This window comes from Prionailurus viverrinus, chromosome B1 (genome assembly GCF_022837055.1).
Source record: "Prionailurus viverrinus isolate Anna chromosome B1, UM_Priviv_1.0, whole genome shotgun sequence".
NCBI classification, from domain to species: Eukaryota; Metazoa; Chordata; class Mammalia; order Carnivora; family Felidae; genus Prionailurus; species Prionailurus viverrinus.
The window spans coordinates 15,162,138-15,180,320 of record NC_062564.1 but is presented as its reverse complement, the minus strand read 5'-3'; the positions used below and the strand labels follow the sequence as shown (position 1 = coordinate 15,180,320).

The following is an 18,183-nucleotide window of genomic DNA, read 5'->3' as shown; positions in this document are numbered from 1 at the left end:
ACCTGTGCTGAAGTCAGATGCTCAACTGACTGAGCCACCTAGGTGCTCTGAGTGAGCACTTTTAACGCAAACTCGACTGTGAGATTGGCCGTGGGTGAGCGGGCTTGGGGGAAGGGGCTAAGCAGCCCTGCTGGGGCCTGGTGCTCAGAGCCCGGCACCACCCAGGTCCAGGGTCTCACTCTAAAGCATCCTGAGGTGGGGCCCTCAATGGCCAGGGCCGGGGCCAGGCACTGTGGGTTCAGAGTGAGGAGGGCCAAGTGGCCAGAAATGTACACAGAGCCTGTGTGACGACTTCAGGGAGACGATACCTGGAAATGGTAAAGGACCCAGGTGGTGGCAGTCCAAGGCTGCTGCTGTAGACACAGAGAAGGCTCTGGTGGCTCCCCCTGCCCAAAGGCACATGGCAGTGGGGCTGGGAGCAGAGCTAAGGACGAAACCCTGCCAGGATTGATCTCCGTCTCTGCTCCTCCCCTCCCGTGGCCCAAACTTGCCTCTATTGCAGCCTGAGTTTCTCCTCCCAAGGAACACGTCTTTACACTGGGAACACTTCTTCCCGGCCTGGCCACCAAAAGGAATGGGTTCTCCTGCATGGGAATGCAAGGGCAGGTGTCTGATCTGCCCAGCTTGGACCTTGGAGCACCTGTCGCTGCAGTCAGGAGTGCGGTGCTCTAGCCCAGCTTGGGATAGGCGGCCACCTCCTTCCCACTCACTGTAGTCGCACATGTCTGGCCATATAAGCTCCTGCGAGGACCGCATGTTGTGGGGAGGCATTTCCCAAGGGCCAGGGGTAGCTGCTCCTGGCAGGACAAAGGGGTGCTGGAGAAGTTAAATGCCCACTGCAGTGACCGTTGCAAATTGGGGTTAAAAACTCCTGACCTGAATTCACCCAAAGAGAAAGGAAGAGGAGGGTGATAAAGGGTAGGATAATAAAATACAGAGTAGAAGCAAAATTATAAAAAGCAAAGCAAAACAAAACAAGGAGGATGGGAGGCAGGGTGGGTGAGGACATGGAAACACAACATGAGAACTAAAATGAGTAATGTTCAGACAGCGCGATCTCTCCCGGTTCTGCAGGTTCGATTTTGCTGTGCCGGCAACTGAAAGGGCTCCCCTGGGTGCATGGCCCCCGTGCCTCTGGCCTCGCTTCCTGCCTTGGCCCAGATTCTTAACATGTTGAGCATCTTCACAAGCAGCTTTAAGAATTCTGGGGTGCCTTCACATCGTGACATGCAAAACCAAAATGAGAGGCTGGCACAGGCACGAGGCTCTTAGCATCTCCCTGGTGTAGCTGTGGGTGGTGGAGTGTTTCATAACCGCCAGCAGAGGGCAGTGTTGGGCCAGGCGTGTGTCCCCCCCCCCCCCCCGCACAGGGGAGGTGTTATCTCAGCCGTCATGAGCCCCATGGTTAATTTCTGAATGTGAGATTCACCCCTTCCAAACTTTGCAGAGCAAGGCATCTATATGGCAGTGCTTCTTTTCTATTTCTTCTGCCTCAGACTATGATGTGTATAAGACGAAATAAGACTCTTCTCTGCCCAGACTCTTCTCCCTAGAAGCCATTGATAACTGCATGCTGTTTGATAGCATTGCCCTTTATTTCTGTTTACTTTTTAAATGTTTACTTATTTTTGAGACAGAGAGAGACAGAGTATGAGCAGGGGAGGAGCAGAGGGAGAGGCAGACACAGAATTGGAAGCAGGCTCCAGGTTCTGAGCTGTCAGCACAGGGACTAGGCAGGGCTTGAACTCACGAACTGCCAGATCAGGACCTGAGCAGAAGTCAGACGCTTAACCGACTGAGCCACCCAGGCGCCCCTAGATAGCATTGCCCTTTAAAGGGGGATTTAGGTGGTGTCGTGCATCTACCAAATGTGCCTACTGGGTGCTAATGTTCTACCTACCCAAATTATTTAACCCTACTAGAAAGTGTGATTATCTGCATTTTTCAGATGAGGAAATGAAGGCTCATTAAAGTTAAGTGACTTGTGGGAGCTCCCCTGGCAGGGGTAAGATCCCAGCTTTGATCTGGTGGGTTCCAAAACGCTTTCCCCTAGGCCACATGCTTCCCATAGGTCCTCAGTTCCTGCCAGTTCTCATCCTGAATGAGCTTCTGTTTTTAACTCACAAAGCTCCTCTGTTCCAGTGGTATCTACTCCTTGACCTGGGACACTATCAGTACATCAAAAAGATACTGCTCACACTTAGCCGAGGGATGAACCGCTCATTTGAGTTACTCTTTCATCAGTAAGGCAAACTCTTTCAACACATTTTATGTATGCTAGGAGCACCTGAGGAAAGTTATATACACAAATCATTAGGTGAGGCATAGTGTCAACTCCAAAGCCGCCCATTTACATGCTGATTGCTAGTGCTCATTGATCGGAGCAGATAAACTATGGCTACAGCGATGACCTAAACTGTTTTTCCTCCCGTGACTTGGGAAGTCGGTCTCACTTCTCTATGGCCATACCTGGCCCAGGGTAGTGAACTTGGACAGACCAACATCATACCTCACACAGTCCAGCAATGACAAACAAAGCTAACCACGTTGACAAAAATGAGTTTTCTTCCAGCTGCTTTCTACCAAAAAAAAAAAAAAAAAAAAAAAAAAAAGGCAATGGTGGGGTGGGACAGGTTTTATTTTTATAGATGGGTTGGTCCACACAAGATTGAGCCATTGACACTGCTGGTTACCTCACACCCCTGAACAGCTGAATTTGATATTCTTTACCAGTTTCTGGAATTAATGGTCGATCCAATAATATTTTGATATCTGGTCCTTGGCATCAGAGGTCACCCATTGGTCATCCCGGATTCTACACCAGTTGAAAAGCTGGTATTGGAGGATGTGGGCTAGATCCAAGAACTAAATGTACCTTTGTTGTTGTTTTGTTTTGTTTTGTTTTTGTTTTTGTCTTTACCGAGTTCAACTCTCCTTCCTTACCCCGCACCCCCGCGCCCCAGTCATCCCCACCCCAACTGAAGAGCTGGAGAAACCCGATGCCCTGGCAAGAACTCCTGTCCCGGGTAAGAGGAGAGAATGCAAACAGGGGCCTCACACTGCCTGTAGGCAGACAGTGTGAGAGGGGACTCGAGCCTGTCTTATGCCAGAGTAACCACCCCATTAGATGTGACCGATCTAATGTCACCGGGTGGGGAGACACGGAGGGCTTTATCACTAGAGAGAGGGTGGCTTCAGGATAGAGGTATTGGCTGAATTTCACTCACACATGGAAGAGTATGAGCCAGGAATGAGAAGTTTCTCCCTCCAAACACCTGCCATCTTTAGAAGTCCCTGCAAGTACTCCCTAAAATGGGAATGTACCTCAAAAGAGGTTCCATCTTAATGCGGTAATTAATTCAGGCTTATTTCCAACTTTGCACGGAGGTGAGGATAGATTTAATTGTTTGGAAATTTCTTTGAGCTTTGATAAAAAAAATAGCTTTCCAAAAATAAAAAAATGTTTAAAATAAAGGCTCCAAAACGTACATATTTGTCCTTACACGGGAAAAAAAAAATTCTTTTCCTGTATTCTAGTTGTTAAATAATTGCACCAAGCTAGTATGTGCCAGAAAAACAAAACTGCGTTGTTTTTTTTTTGAGTCCAGTGACCTCAAAACTATGAGTGTGAATGTCTCTAATAAAAACTCTCTCTCCTTTTTAACGTTTGGGGTTATTTTTGTTGCAATCCCTACATTTCACACCATAATCAAATCAAAGCCTGTTATCTTGGTCTTGCAATATCTGTGACTCAGACTCTAATCATGACTGTGTCTAGCACATATATCAGTAGATACATTTAAAAAATGTGCAAATGTTGAGCTCTTCTTTTAACTTGATCTTGCATATTTCATTTGAAGCCCCTTCTTTAACATACCAAATTCTGTCTTAGAACAAGTTAAGAAACTAAGATGTATTTCGCAACGGAAGTTATCCTGAAAACAAGTTTCAACTTGTAAGGTGCTTTGAGGAATACATTGTTAATTCTTTCAAGTTTCTTGGGTATCAGGTAGTTTTTTGAAAGTTCACCCATCTAAATAGGGTCTAAACTATTCTCTAGAGCCTCCAAATGCGTAAGGAGAGGTGCTGAGAGGTGCCTAATAGTGGAAAAGTCTGCCTCATAACATTCTCAGGCTGCCTCGTTCTGAGTCAGGTATATAGTTACTTCTTGGAGCCACATCAATTTGAGGTGATGTATATACATTCAGTCTTTAAAATGTACCCATTAACTTGAGACCCCCAGATTTCAGACCTTTGGGAACCTCTCTTTTCACAGCTGGACTTTTTCCAGAGGGGGAGGGAATGCATGATCCCTCTCTGCTTTGTGAGTGTCTGTTTTCGGGCAGCATTCCCTTCTTTAGAGATACTTATGATGTTTATGCATGATAGTCGATTATAAAAGACAGCAGCGTCTGGCCTTCTGGAGATCCGTGCACCTCCATGTGGTTACCTTGGTGAGACTCTCAGAAGCCGACCTGGATTATGAGGCAATTTCTGTTAAAACAACCAAGTCCTGGTAGGCTGGTAAGCAACCTCGTGGCTGGAGGGGAGCGGCTTCTGGGAAGCATGAGGGCACTGAATCAGCGGGGCCTGGCTTTGAACTGGGGCTCTGCCCTCTCACCAGCTGCATTCCTACTTTGAGCCTTAGTTCTCCACCTGCGAATGAGGATAATAGTAGCCATCCCTTAGAGCTATGTGGGAGACTAAGATGAAAACATAAAGCACCTCGTTCCAGATATACAGGAGGTGGCCCAGAACTGGCAACTAGTCTCATTACTAAGCTGATCAGTCTTATTGCTGCATTTATTACCTGTCAAATGTTCAGACCTTTGGCCTTCAGGTGCTGAGCGCTCCTGAGTCTAACTTGGCCTCTAGCCCACCCATGCATTGCCCCCGTTAAAGTGTTTCCTGAATAGGCTGACCCCTGCAGCCTTATACCTGGACCGACTGGGGCCCCTGAAGCCATCCTGTGTTTGAGGGTGGAAGCTTTCCAGATTGCATAATAGCAAGCACAGCAGCAGCAGAAGCACCCTTCTCATGGACTTATTAAGTGCTGCGGATCATACCGAGTGCTAGTTCATACGCTGGTGAACTAGCGTTAGTAGACTGTACTGATTAAGGGCGAGGACTCTGGGTCCAGGCTTCCTGAGTTGAATCCTGGCTCCACTACACTTGTTGGTGAGAGACTTCGGGAAAATTACCTCCCTGGGGCCTCAGTGAATTCACCTATCAAGTGGGCTAACAATAGTACTTATCGCCTAAGTTACTGCCAGGATTAAAGGCTGTATAAGTTTCCTGGAGTGCTATAACAAAGCACCACACTCTGGGTGCCTTAGAGGAGCGTGAATTGGAAATCAAGGTGTTGGCAGGGCCACACTCGCTCTAAAAGCTCCAAGGGAGGATTCTTCCTTACCTCTTCTAGCTTCTGGTAGCTCTTGGTGCTCCTTGGCTTGTAGACAGCCATCTTCTCCCCGTGTGTTCACAGCATCTTCTGTCTGTGTGTGTCTGAGTCCAAACTTCCCCTTAGGCCAACCTAATGACTTCATTAAAAAAAATTTTTTTAGGGGCGCCTGGGTGGCTCAGTCAGTTGAGCGTCCGACTTCAGCTCAGGTCACGATCTCGCGGTCCATGAGTTCGAGCCCTGCGTCGGGCTCTGTGCTGACAGCTCAGAGCCTGGAGCCTGCTTCCGATTCTGTGTCTCCCTCTCTCTCTGCCCCTCCCCTGTTCATGCTCTGTCTCTCTCTGTCTCAAAAAATAAATAAATGTTAAAAAAAAATTTAAAAAAATTTTTTTTAGTGTTTATTTTTGAGAGAGAGAGAGAGAGAAAGAGAGCATGAGCAGGGGAGGGGTAGAGAGAGAGAGGGAGACACAGAATCTGAAGCAGGCTCCAGGCGCTGAGCTGTCAACACAGGTGCCCCTGACTTCATTTTAATTAGATGATTCTCTATAAAGACCCTATTTCCAAATAAGGTCACATTTTGAGGTATTAGGGGTCAGAACTTGAACATATCTTTTGTGGGAGGACACAGTTCAACCCATAACATATGAACTTAGAACAATACTTGGAACGTAGCAAGCATTGTATATGTGTTGACAGTTTTTATCTTTAATACCACAATCCAGCCAGGGAAGTACTGTTTTTCCCATTTTAGAGATGGAAAAACGAGGCTCTAGGAAGTTACAGATTAGCCTCAACTTCCACAGCTAGAAAGGGGGAAGACCCCTTAACCCAGACTCTGGTCTGTGTGAGTGACCACACGCTTGTCATCTTTCTGCTGTACCCATCATTTCCCAGAGGCGGACAGACTTCCCACAGCCTGGTTCAGTGTGCCTAGCATACACGGTTGTGACACAGACTTCCAGTGGGTGGCCCCAGAGGACTGCCCGCAACTCTGGACTCAGCCTCACGAGTGCTGCCTCTGGGTGAAAATGTGTATGTTTTAAAACAGTCATTCCCCAGATCTGTATTAGTATTTTGTAACCTGTATTTATATTGTCACATTTCAACTAAATTGATGTGCCTAAAATGTAACTTCATTTTTCACTTTTCAATGAGCTATGTTTTTTATTTTTATTTTTAAAAAAAAAATTTTTTTTTTCAACGTTTTTTATTTATTTTTGGGACAGAGAGAGACAGAGCATGAACGCGGGAGGGGCAGAGAGAGAGGGAGACGCAGAATCGGAAACAGGCTTCAGGCTCCGAGCCATCAGCCCAGAGCCTGACTCGGGGCTCGAACTCATGGACCGCGAGATCGTGACCTGGCTGAAGTCGGACACTTAACCGACTGTGCCACCCAGGCGCCCCCAATGAGCTATGTTTTTTAAACAATTTTTTTAACATTTATTTATTTTTGAGAGAGTGAGAAAGAGAGAGAGACAAAGCACAAGCAGGGGAGGGGCAGAGAGAGGAAGGAGACACAGAATCCGAAGCTGACTCCAGGCTCTGAGCTGTCAGAACAGAGCCCGATGTGGGGCTCGAACCCATGAACCATGAGATCATGGCCTGAGCTGTAGTCGAACACTCAACCAGCTGAGCCACTCAGGCGCCCCGAGCTCGGTTTTTTTAATGTTTATTTATTTTTGAGAGAGAGAGAGAGAGAGAGAGAGAGAGAGAGAGCGAGCAGCAGCAGAGGGGTAGAGAGAAGGGGGAACAGAGGATCCAAAGCGGGCTCTGTGCTGACAGCAGAAAGCCTGATGTAGGGCTCGAACTCACGAACCATGAGGTCATGACCTGAGCCAAAGTCAGACACTTAACCTAAGACTGAGCCACCCAGGCGCCCCTCAGTGAGCTGTTTGAACGTTGATTAGACATGGCCACACTCATCTAATGAAAACACACACGGACCCCAGAAAAGTACAATGAATGACTTTAGAAATTCAAGATTAATATCACTTTGTAAAGATGATTATACATCAGGATTAAGAAAGCTTTTGTATAATAGAGAAATTCCTCTTTTGGTTCCTCATTGGCTGTGGAACCTGTGTGTTTTGTAAAATAATAGGCTATATGGCTGTTTTCTGCATTGTATTTATAGACATAAGTAAATGGTTAAAAAAAAAAACACAAAAAAACCAAGAGGTCCCCCTCCTGAAATCAGCATAAATGTATGTTCCAGAATACAAATATGACCACTAACTCTATTGTAGTCATGAAGAGTGAAGAGCAAAGAACATTCTATTGACAGACAGGTAATCAGAGTTCAAGTTGCTTTTGTTCCCTTTGCGCCTACACCCATGCACCACTTATTAGCACTGTGACCTTGAGCAAAATATTCACCCCTTACACACCTAATGCATACATAACACAGAGAGTTATTCCTTTCCTCTGAATTTGCAGGTAGAGGATTAGATCAAGAGGCCACCTGTGGCCTTATGGTCCCTTTTCTAAGCCATATGTGGGACCATAAGCACTCACAAGGCCCTGTGGTGAAAACATCAGACTCAGGTGGTCCCTAATATTTAGTTCAGGGCCTACTCGAGTGGTCAATGTGATTTTCTTTTCTTCATTTTTCATTTTATTTTAAGATTTATTCTTATTTTTTAAAATTTAAATTCAAGTTAGTTAACATACCGTGTAGTCTTGGCTTCAGGAGTAGAACCCAGGGATTCATCGCTTAACATGTAACATCCAGTGCTCATCCTGAAAAGTGCCCTCCCTAATGTCATCGCCCATTTAGCCCACCCCCCCATCCAACACTTCTCCAGCAACCCTCAATTTATTCTCTGTATGTAAGAGTCGCTTATGGTTTGTCTCCCTTTCTGTTTTTTATCTTATATTTCCTTCCCTTCCCCTATGTTCACCTGTCAATCAGAGAAAGATAACAATGTGATTTTTTACAAAAAAAAATCTGTCTTATGGTTTCCCTTGGCTGCTGTGCTGGGTCTTCTCTGTTTGTGTATTTGTCTGACTCCACCTCCTCTAGTGCTCCTGGAACCCCAGGAGGCTGAGCTTCTGGATGGCCTCAGCTGGACAGAGGGAGGAGATTGAAGTCACGAGAGTGGTCCTGACGCCCCTGCTCAGTGCTGGCCTCACTCCTCTCCTCCTTGCTCAAGCCTGGGTGGGGCTGGGGGTGGGGGTGCTGGCTCCCTGCTGCAGTAATCTTGGGTTGCTTCACCGTCTGTGGTTGGTTCTCCCGAACCCTGGCCACCCCTTTGTAAATAGTCCCTCTTTGGGGGCCTGTACCATCTGTTTACTGTGCCGGGACCTTGACTGAGTCAAGCCATGACTACCTTGAGTTGTACCAGCACATCGTGTCATTAAGAGCATCTCGCCCTGTGAGGAAAGTGAACACAGAGTGATAGAAAGTGAAATTCTGCATCTGACCTAAGAAGTATCCCCTCTCTCATCTGTTCATCATTTTGTGCTTGCCATCACCTCGGTGTGCATGAAAAGTCCTCCCTAGCTTTCAAATCCTAGCTCCTCTAGAAGCTTGCCCTGACTCCTCCAGGCCGACTTGGCCTGCCCTCATCCCTCCATTCCTGCTGGGCTCCACGGGTACCTCCTTTCGCGCTTCTCAGGCTTCACTGTTACTGCGAAACAGCAACAAAGAAAGGACGCCTCAGCGTGACGGTTGAGGGTTGTCAGGTAAAATATAGCGTACGCAGTTACATTTGAATTTTAGGTAAACAACAAATAATGCTTTAGCACAAGTCTGTTCCACAGGGTTTTTGGGACGTACTTACAGTAAAAAAAAAAAAATCATTGTTGTCTGAAATTCAAATTTAACTGGGAGCCTTCCATCTTTGTCTTTTTTTTCTTTTTTTCCCATAAAATAAACCTGGCAACTCTAACTACAATGGCCTTCTAAAGTGGGTGGCTCCTGTTTAAAGAAACTTTTCTTTTCCTTTCCTTTCCTTTCCTTTCCTTTCCTTTCCTTTCCTTTCCTTTCCTCTTTTCTTTTCTTTTCTTTTCTTTTCTTTTCTTTTCTTTCTTTTCTTCCTTCCAGCGTTCTATGAGCTAATGAGCCTGCAAATTTGGGAGTTGAGCAGGAGCTCTGGAGGGCTGAATTGCTTTTGAGAAAACTGAAGTCTGGAGAGAAATGTGGCCGGTAGGTGCTGTGGAGCAGAGGGTGGGGAAGAGGCGAATAAATGAGATGGACAAGGCTGGGACCTTTATAGTGAGGGGACCGAGGAGGAAGCCTGGGTGGGGGAGCTGAGCGGGCTTAGGAGAACTTTGTGTCTGCTGCTCAATTTGAAGTTCTGCACATTGTTCTCCAGCCCCCACCCCCACTCCCCTGAATGCCCAGTAAAGTTCACCCCCTCGTGAATATTTTGTGTGTGGGGTTTCTTTGTAGAAATGTAACACAATGCAGTAAAAGGCTGAGCTCCATTTCTGGGGTGTTATGTATTATGGAAGCAGGCGTCTCGAGGTCGAGGTGCCTGCAGTTATGTGGGGCTCCTGGGAATTTGCAAGAATCTTGGTGGAAATAGGGTTGGAACAAACCATGTGGAGAGCTCAAGAGAAAGGCGGTTCCAGCTGATCTCTAGATTACATTTGACTCTCTACCCTAATAATAACAACATAAGTTCATGTTAACAGCGCTTACTGTGCTGTGTGTGTGTGTGTATACACACACACACACACACATATGTATGTGTGTGTACGTATGTCCACGTATACACAAACACACCCCTCACTTTGTTCAGTTTGAGTAAACACAAAAATCCAGTTACCACAGTTTAGTTAAATAATACCAGCTTCCCAGAAAGAGGATTCTAACTTGAGTTGCCCCCTATATTAACTAAAATAAATATGGCAACCTTAACTGTAGCTCTCGTAACGTAAAGTGTAATTCACTGCTGGCTCCTCAGTCCACAAATCACTACGTAAATAACAAATGTGCATCATGATCAGTGACCAATCGTATCACCTCTTTCAAAGTCTGTTGGTAATTGGTTGTTGGACATGTTGCTTAGTTCGTGCACAGACAGCAAAACATACCACTGTTTTGCCTCCTCGCCTGCCGGTATAATTATAAACCCACATAATTTGACTTTAAATTAAATGCGACAGGTCACCCTGGTTCTCTTCCACCCTTGAGTGAAGATGTGAACATTTCCTTTTGACTACAAAAACATTTTCAATAATCCAGCAAATCGATCAAGGAGCTATTTCAACTTTTTAAAAACCTATTTTCTTAGGCAAGCTTTTGACCAGCCTATTGATGCTACAGTGGGAGATCATGAAGTTTCTTTAGCTAAGTTTTGGAAGAAATATGAACTAAAACATGCAGCTGAAAGCATCCAAGCACGATGGAAGCAAGTAACGTGAGTGCAACGTGGCAGGAATGTCCTGAATTGTGCAAATGACTCTGCAGGATCTGAATCAAAAGTCGTTGGAGTCCTAGAGGAAATAGTTGATCGCGGGGATATTGACACCAGCATCACTGGGACCTGTCGCTGTGCAGCCAGAGGAACTTACTGAAGGTGAACTTTTTGGCATAAATGAAGAAAGCAGTTGTAATGAAGAGGTTGAAGCTGTCCTGATGTGACACCAGCAAAAATTTTCCCATTAAAAGAATTCTCAGAGATATTTCATAACATGGAAACTCAAAGGATAAAATATTTGAAGCTGATCCAAACTGAAAGGGTAGGACAGGGGCGCATGGGTGGCTCAGTCGGGTAAGCGTCTGACTCTTGATTTTGGCTCAGGTCATGATCACAGTTTATGAGTTCGAGCCCCGCATCGGGCTCTGCGCTGGCAGTGTGGAACCTGCTTGGGATTCTCTCTCTCCCTCTCTCTCTGCTCCACACTTTCTCAAAACAAATAAATAAACTTTAAAAAAAAGGGTAGGACAATTTGCTAAGGCAAGGAAAATATGCTCACTTGTGTTGTGTTATATCTTGGGATGAAGCAGCCAAACAGTGTTCAAAACATTCTGATAAGTTTTTTGTATTTACAAAGACATAAGACTCTTTGGCTGTTGATATTTCTAATGTTTTAAATTGCAATGTGCTAGTAAGTATTAATTTTACTATTTTCTTCATTTCCCTATCATTACTCACAGTAAGAGTATTTAATATTTAAAAAAAATTTTAATATTTTAAATACATTAAATTATTTTAAAGTTTTTAAAATATTTTAAAAATAAATATTTAAATATTAAAAAAAATTTAAAGGCCATGGAACAATTATAATTTTTCCCACTGATTATTAGGATAGTTTTGCATGGTTTAAGCTTGCATAGTCATTTTTAAGAATTTTAATTCCAGTTAATTAACATGCAGTGTTCTATTAGTCTCGGGTGTACGATATAGTGACTCAACAATTCTATACATTATTCAGTGCCCATCATGCTAAGTGTTTTTTTAATCCCCTTCACCTATTTCATCCCCACCCCTGTAACCATGTGTTTATTAAGAGTGGTTTTTTGTTTGTGTCTTTTTTTCTTTGTTCATTTGCTTGTTTCGAGATCATATGGCTTTTGTCTTTCTCTGATTGACTTTTTTTGGTTAGCATTATTATACCCTCTACATCTGTCCATGTTGTTGCAAATGGCAAGATTTCATTCTTTTTATGGCTGAGTAATATTCCATTGTATACATATCCCACTTCTTCTTTATCTATTCATCAATTGATAGACATTTGGGCTGCTTCCATAGTTTGGCCTTCGTAAATAATGCTGCAATAAACATAGGGGTGCAAGTATTCCTTTGAATTAGTGTTTTCGTATTCTTTGGGTAAATACCCAGTAGTGGAATTACTGGATCATATAGTAATTCTATTTTTAATATTTTGAGGAACCTCTATAATGTTTTCCACAGTGGCTGCACCCGTTTGCATTCCTATCAACAGTGCACAAGTGTTCCTTTTTCTCCACATCCTCACCAACAATTGTTGTTTCTTGTCTTTTTGATTTTAGCCTTTCTGACAGATGTGAGGTGATATCTCATTGTGGTTTTGGTTTGCGTTTCCTTGACAATGAGTGATGTTGAACGTCTTTTTATGTGTGTGTTGGCCATCTGTCTATTTCTTTGGAGAAATGTCTATTCATGTCTTCTGCTCATTTTTAATTGGATTATTTGTGTTTTTGGTATTGAGTTGTAGAAGCTCTTTATATATTTTGAATATTAACCCTTTATTGGATATGTCATTTGCAAATATCTTCTCCCATTCAGTACATTGTCTTTTAGATTGTTGATTGTTTCCTTCACTGTGCAGAAGCTTTTAATTTTGATGTAGTCCCAATAGTTTAATTTTGCTTTTGTTTCCTTTGCCTCAGGAGACATATCTAGAAAAATGTTGCTATGGGTGATGTCAAAGAAATTACTGCCTGTGCTCTCTTCTAGGATTTTTATGGTTTCAGGTCTCACATTTAGGTCCGTAATCTATTTTGATTTTATTTTATGTGTGGTGTAAGAAAGTGCTCCAGTTTCATTCTTTTGCATGTAGCTGTACAGTTTTCCCACGCCATTTGTGGAAGACATTGTCTTTCTCCCATCGCATATTCTTTCCTCCTTTGTTGAAGATTAATTGATCATATAATTAGGGGTATATCTCTAGGTTCTTTATTCTGTTCCTTTGATCTGTGTGTCTGTTTTTGTGTCCGTACCGTACTGTTTTGATTATTCAGCTTTGTCGTACATCTTGAAATCTGGGAATGTGAAACGTCCAGTTTTGTTCTTCTTTTTCAAGATTGCTTTGGCTATTCAGAGTTTTTCTGTAGTTCCATATAAATTTTAGGATTGTTTGTGCTAGTTCTGTAAAAAATGCTGTTGGTATTTCGATAGGGATTGCATTAAATGTTTAGATTGCTTTGGGTAGTATGGACATTTTAACAATATCTGTTCTTCCAATCCATGAGCATGGGATATCTTTCCATTTGTTTGTGTTGTCTTCCATTTCTTTCATCACTGTTTTATAGTTCTCAGACCTCCTTGGTTAAGTTTATTCCTGGGTATTTTACTCTTTTTTGTGCAATTGTAAATGGGATTATTTTCTTAATTTCTCTTTCTGCTACTTCATTATTAGTATATAGAAATACAGTGGATTCCTGTATATTAATTTTGTGTCCTGCAACCTTACTGAATTCATTTATCAGTTCTCATAGCATTTTGGTCGAGTCTTTAGGGTCTTCTATATATAGTATCCTGTCATCTGCAAATAGTAGAAGTTTTACTTTTTCCTTACCAGTTTGGATGCTTTTTATTTATTTTTGTTGCCTGATGGCTGTGGCTAGGATTTCCAGGATTATGTTGAATAAAAGTGGGGAGAGTGGACTGCCTTGTCTTGTTCCTGACCTTAGGGGAAAAACTCTCAGTGTTTTACCATTGAGTGTGATGTTAGCTGTGGCTCTTTCATATGTGGCCTTTATTATGTTGAGGTATGTTCCCTCTAAACCTACTTTGATGAGGCTTTTTATCATGTTTGGATGTTGTACTTTGTCAAATGCTTTTTCTGCATCTATTGAAATGATCATAAGGTTCTTATCCTTTCTTTTATTAATGTTATGTATCACATGGACTGATTTGCAAATATTGAACCACCCTTGTATCCTCGGAATAAATCCCACTTGATAGTGGTGAATAATTTTTTAAATAAATTGTTGAGTTCGGTTTACTAATATTTTGTTGAGGATTTTGCATCTATGTTCATCAGAGATATTGGCCTGTAGCTCTCTTTTTTTGTAGTATCTTTATCTAGTTTGGGTATTAAAGAATGAATATAGAATGATTATGGAAGTGTTTCTTCCATTTCTATTTTTTGGAGTAGTTTGAGAATAATAGGTATTAACTCTTCTTAAATGTTTGGTAGAATTAATCTGTGAAGCTAGCTGGCCCAGGACTTTTGTTTGTTGGGAGTTTTTTGATTACTGATTGCTGGTAATTTGTTCAAATTTTCTGTTTCTTCCTGATTCAGTTTTGGGAGGTTATATGTTTCAAGGAATTTATCCCTTTCTTTTAGGTTGTCCAATTTGTTGATTTATAGTTTTTATAATATTCTTTTATAATCCTTTGTATTTCTGTGGTGTGGGTTATTCCTCCTCTTTCATTTCTGATTTTGTTTATTTGATTCCCCCCTCCCTTTTTTGATGAGTCTTGCTTAAGGCTTATCAATTTTGTTGATCTTTTTAAAGAACCAGCTCCTGGTTTCATTAATCTCTTCTACTGATTATTTTAGTTTCTATTTCATCTATTTCTGCTCTAATTATTGTTTTCTTCCTTCTACTGGTTTTGGGTTTTGTTTGGTCTTCTTTTTCTAGCTCCTATAGATATAAATTAGGTTGTTTATTTGAGATTTTTCTTACTTCTTAAGGTAGACCTGTATTGCTATAAACTTCCCTCTTAGAACAGCTTTTGCTGCATTCCAAAGATTTTGGATCATTGTGTTTTCATTTCCATTTGTCTCCATGTATTTTTTTATTTTCTTTTTGATTTCTTGGTTGACCCATTCATTGTTTAGTAGAATGTTATTTAACCTCCCTGCATTTGTGTTCTTTCCAGAGTTTTTCTTGTGGTTGATTTCTAGTTTCATAGCATCGTGATTCAATCTTTCTGAATTTGTTGAGACTTGTTTTGTGGCCTAATCTGTGATCTGTTCTGGAGAATGTTCTATGTGCACTGGAAAAAAAAATATGTAGGGGCACATGGGTGGCTCAGTTGGTTAAACGTCCAACTTCAGCTCAGGTCATGATCTCACAGTTCGTGAGTTCAAGCCCCACATTGGGCTCTGTGCTGACAGCTCAGAGCCTGGAGCCTGCTTCGGATTCTGTGTCTCCCTCTCTTTCTGCTCCTCCCCTGCTTGCACTCTGTCACTGTCTCAAAACTGAATAAACATTAAAAAAATTTTTTTTAAATGTGCATTCTTCTGTTTTAGGATGAAATGTTCTGAATATATTTGTTAGATTCATCTGATCCAATGTGTCATTCAAAGCCACTGTTTCCTTGTTGATTTTCTATTTGGATGGTCCATCCATTGATGTCAGTGAGGTGTTGAAGTCCACTATTATTATTGTATTACTGTCAATTACTTTCTTTATGTTTATTATTAGCACTTTATATATTTGGGTCCTGCATTTCTGGATGCATAAATATTTATAATTGTTATATCTTTTTGTTGGATTTTTTCCCTTCATGATTATATAGTGTCCTTCTTTGTTTCTTGTTGCAGTTTTTGTTTTAAAGTCCATTTTGACCAATATAAGTATTGCTACCTCAGCTCTTTTCACTTCCATTTCCTTGATAAATGCTTTTCCATCCCTTAACATTCAATATGCATATGCCTTCGGGTCTTAAATGGATCTCTTGTAGGCAGAAAATAGATGGGTCTTGCATTTTTATCCATTTTGTCACCCCATGTCTTTTGATTGGAGCACTTAGTACATTTACATTCAAAGTAATATTGATAGGTATGTACTTTATTGCCATTTTGTTACTTGTCTTATGGTTGTTTCCATAGTTCTTCTCTGTTCCTTTCTTCTCTTGCTCTCTTCTCTCACGGTTTGTTGACTTTCTTTAGTGATATACTTGAATTCATTTCTCTTTGTTTTTGTGCATGGTCATTTTTATGGTCCTGCACTACCATGCAAAGGGAGAATTACATATCTATATGTATCTATCACCATAATTATTATCATGCCCATTAGATAAGAAAATTGATGCCTCAGAGAGTCAAAGCTACTTGTCCAAAGTCATACAGATAGTAAATAGTAGAGTTTGAATTTACACCTATGCAATCTGCCTCCAAGACTTGCCCCCTTAACCATTATGCCACACTGTTGCCCCCACCAAGCTATGAGCACTTCAAATACAGAGGCCATAATTTGTGATCTTTAAATGCCTGGCATGTAAACATTTGATGTGGTGTGAATGAAAAAAAAATGAAATAAGAAACTATGAAAGGAATTAACATTTACTGTTTGAAAATAATGAGAAAACATTAAGACTGCTTGAAGATGAAGTCGTAGCAACAACCTTATAGATGTCCTTCAGTTATAGATAAAATGGACAGATCCACAGTTATCTCATTTGATGTGAAGGCCAGCCATTTCTGGGATGTCTGGGAACATATAACAGGTGCAGAGGATTATTCGGGTATTTGCCAAGAAACTTCTGGTGATGGTCATTACGTCAGAACACACTTGACTGAGACTTTGAGGAATAAAAAATGAAGGTTTCCTATCCTGCTCCTTTCATACAACAGTTCTAGGTGTGGAAACTGTTCCACGAATATCCTCTGAGACAGGCAGGCAGTAGCCCCCATGTTTGCCACTGGCCTGAGTAGCCACTAGCTGCTCCCAGTTAAATGCAGCAGCTCTTAAACTGAGGTGACATCTATGGATGCGCTTCAAGAGTTCACAAGTCCTTCAGGTAGCAGGTCGATTGCCACATTTTGTGTTAAAAAGTTTATAAACGTTTGGGTCTTAGGGATAAAGGAGGAGAAAAGAGAAAAACATTCAACTGTATTTGGAAATTTTTCTACCAGGAGCTGCCCTCATTTTCACAGTGAGTAATTCACCTTCTGGAACAAATTTTAGAGCCCTACTTAGCTGTCACTTGGGATGAGCAGAAGTAGACCTTCTTTACACCATGCCCGAAAACCACCTGAGATTTGAGATTTGTGGTTTGTGTCCATGTCAGGAAAGTTTCTGTTGAAGTCTCGAGGAAAGGGTCCAAATAATGAAACTATAGCAAAGCTCTGTTTGGAAAGCCCAAACCAGAGGAAAACCAAGGAGAGTTGCAGATGTATAAAAATAGATGTGGGTCAGACAGAAATATGGAGATGAGAGCTTGTGGGCTGCAGAAGCCAGTACATTGTGTTTTGTTCTGTTCTGTTTTTATAGCCACCACATTTGCCCAGGCAATAAAAACAAAAGAGCGAGAGAGAGAGACAGGGTAGGTAAGGAAACCAGCTTGAGTAAGAGCGGACTCATACTGTTACAAGCACAGACTGCCAGCCTTAATATATTCATGGGAAGAAAATCAGCTCATCTGGGAGAGAAGATTCAGAGCAGACATGAGATGGGAACATACAGCCTCCTGCTGACTTCCCAGAACAAAGGAATGCCCCTGGGGACTAGCACAGCATCTATGATTGAGCCTTTGAAGAATACACCTTCTCGTTTTAACTCAAGGCCCTAAATCCACCCAAAGAATAAAACCTACTTTCTAAACAGAGGTCCGAGGATAACCTCCTTGTTGAAAGATCTCCACTGTTAACAGAAACCCTTTAACTCACGTAGGGAGAACTACTGGTCCCCGGATCTTCCTTAGGTGCCCTTCACTCATAGGAAGTGAGCAAACACCTCTGTTCCAGCACATCACTCCCAGCCTTTGGAGAAACGTTGACTTCCATGGGTCCAAGTTTCCTTTGGAATGGATGAACCACTCTGGGCCAGCCTAGACCAACCAGTGTGCTAGATGGGAGCAGGAACCAAAGCCATCCTTGGGGTCTTTGTCTTAAAGATGCCTCCCTAAAGAATGCTTTAATTATAAAGTTATTGGAGCTCCCTTGAATGAGTGGGCACCACTGATTCGACTGGTGTGTAAAAGGAGTACCAAGGCTAATGCTGCATCCCACATAATGGGGAGGAGAGAATATCCAACATGAAAAAAGCTAAGGGACTCAGATAACCACAGGAAACGAGATATCATCATTTGAAAATTTAAAATATGCCAGAACTGTGTTACCTGCACACATAGATTCTGTCTCTCCTCAGTGAGGCGCTATGCATGTTTCCAAAG

At 42.2% G+C, this 18,183-nt stretch overlaps 1 protein-coding gene and 1 long non-coding RNA gene across 3 annotated transcripts in view; one reads left to right on the top strand and one right to left on the bottom strand.

Annotated features, from left to right (window-relative positions):
- ENPP6 (ectonucleotide pyrophosphatase/phosphodiesterase 6) overlaps positions 1–18,183 on the top strand; it is a 146,506-nt gene that overhangs the window by 72,113 nt on the left and 56,210 nt on the right. The gene's annotated exons all lie outside the window — the stretch shown is intronic.
- LOC125164549 (uncharacterized) lies at positions 2,984–18,168 on the bottom strand. Its single transcript, XR_007151803.1, has 3 exons — positions 18,130–18,168; positions 5,414–5,540; positions 2,984–4,656 (listed from the first exon to the last, which is right to left on the bottom strand). It is a non-coding gene; the product is annotated as an uncharacterized LOC125164549 (long non-coding RNA).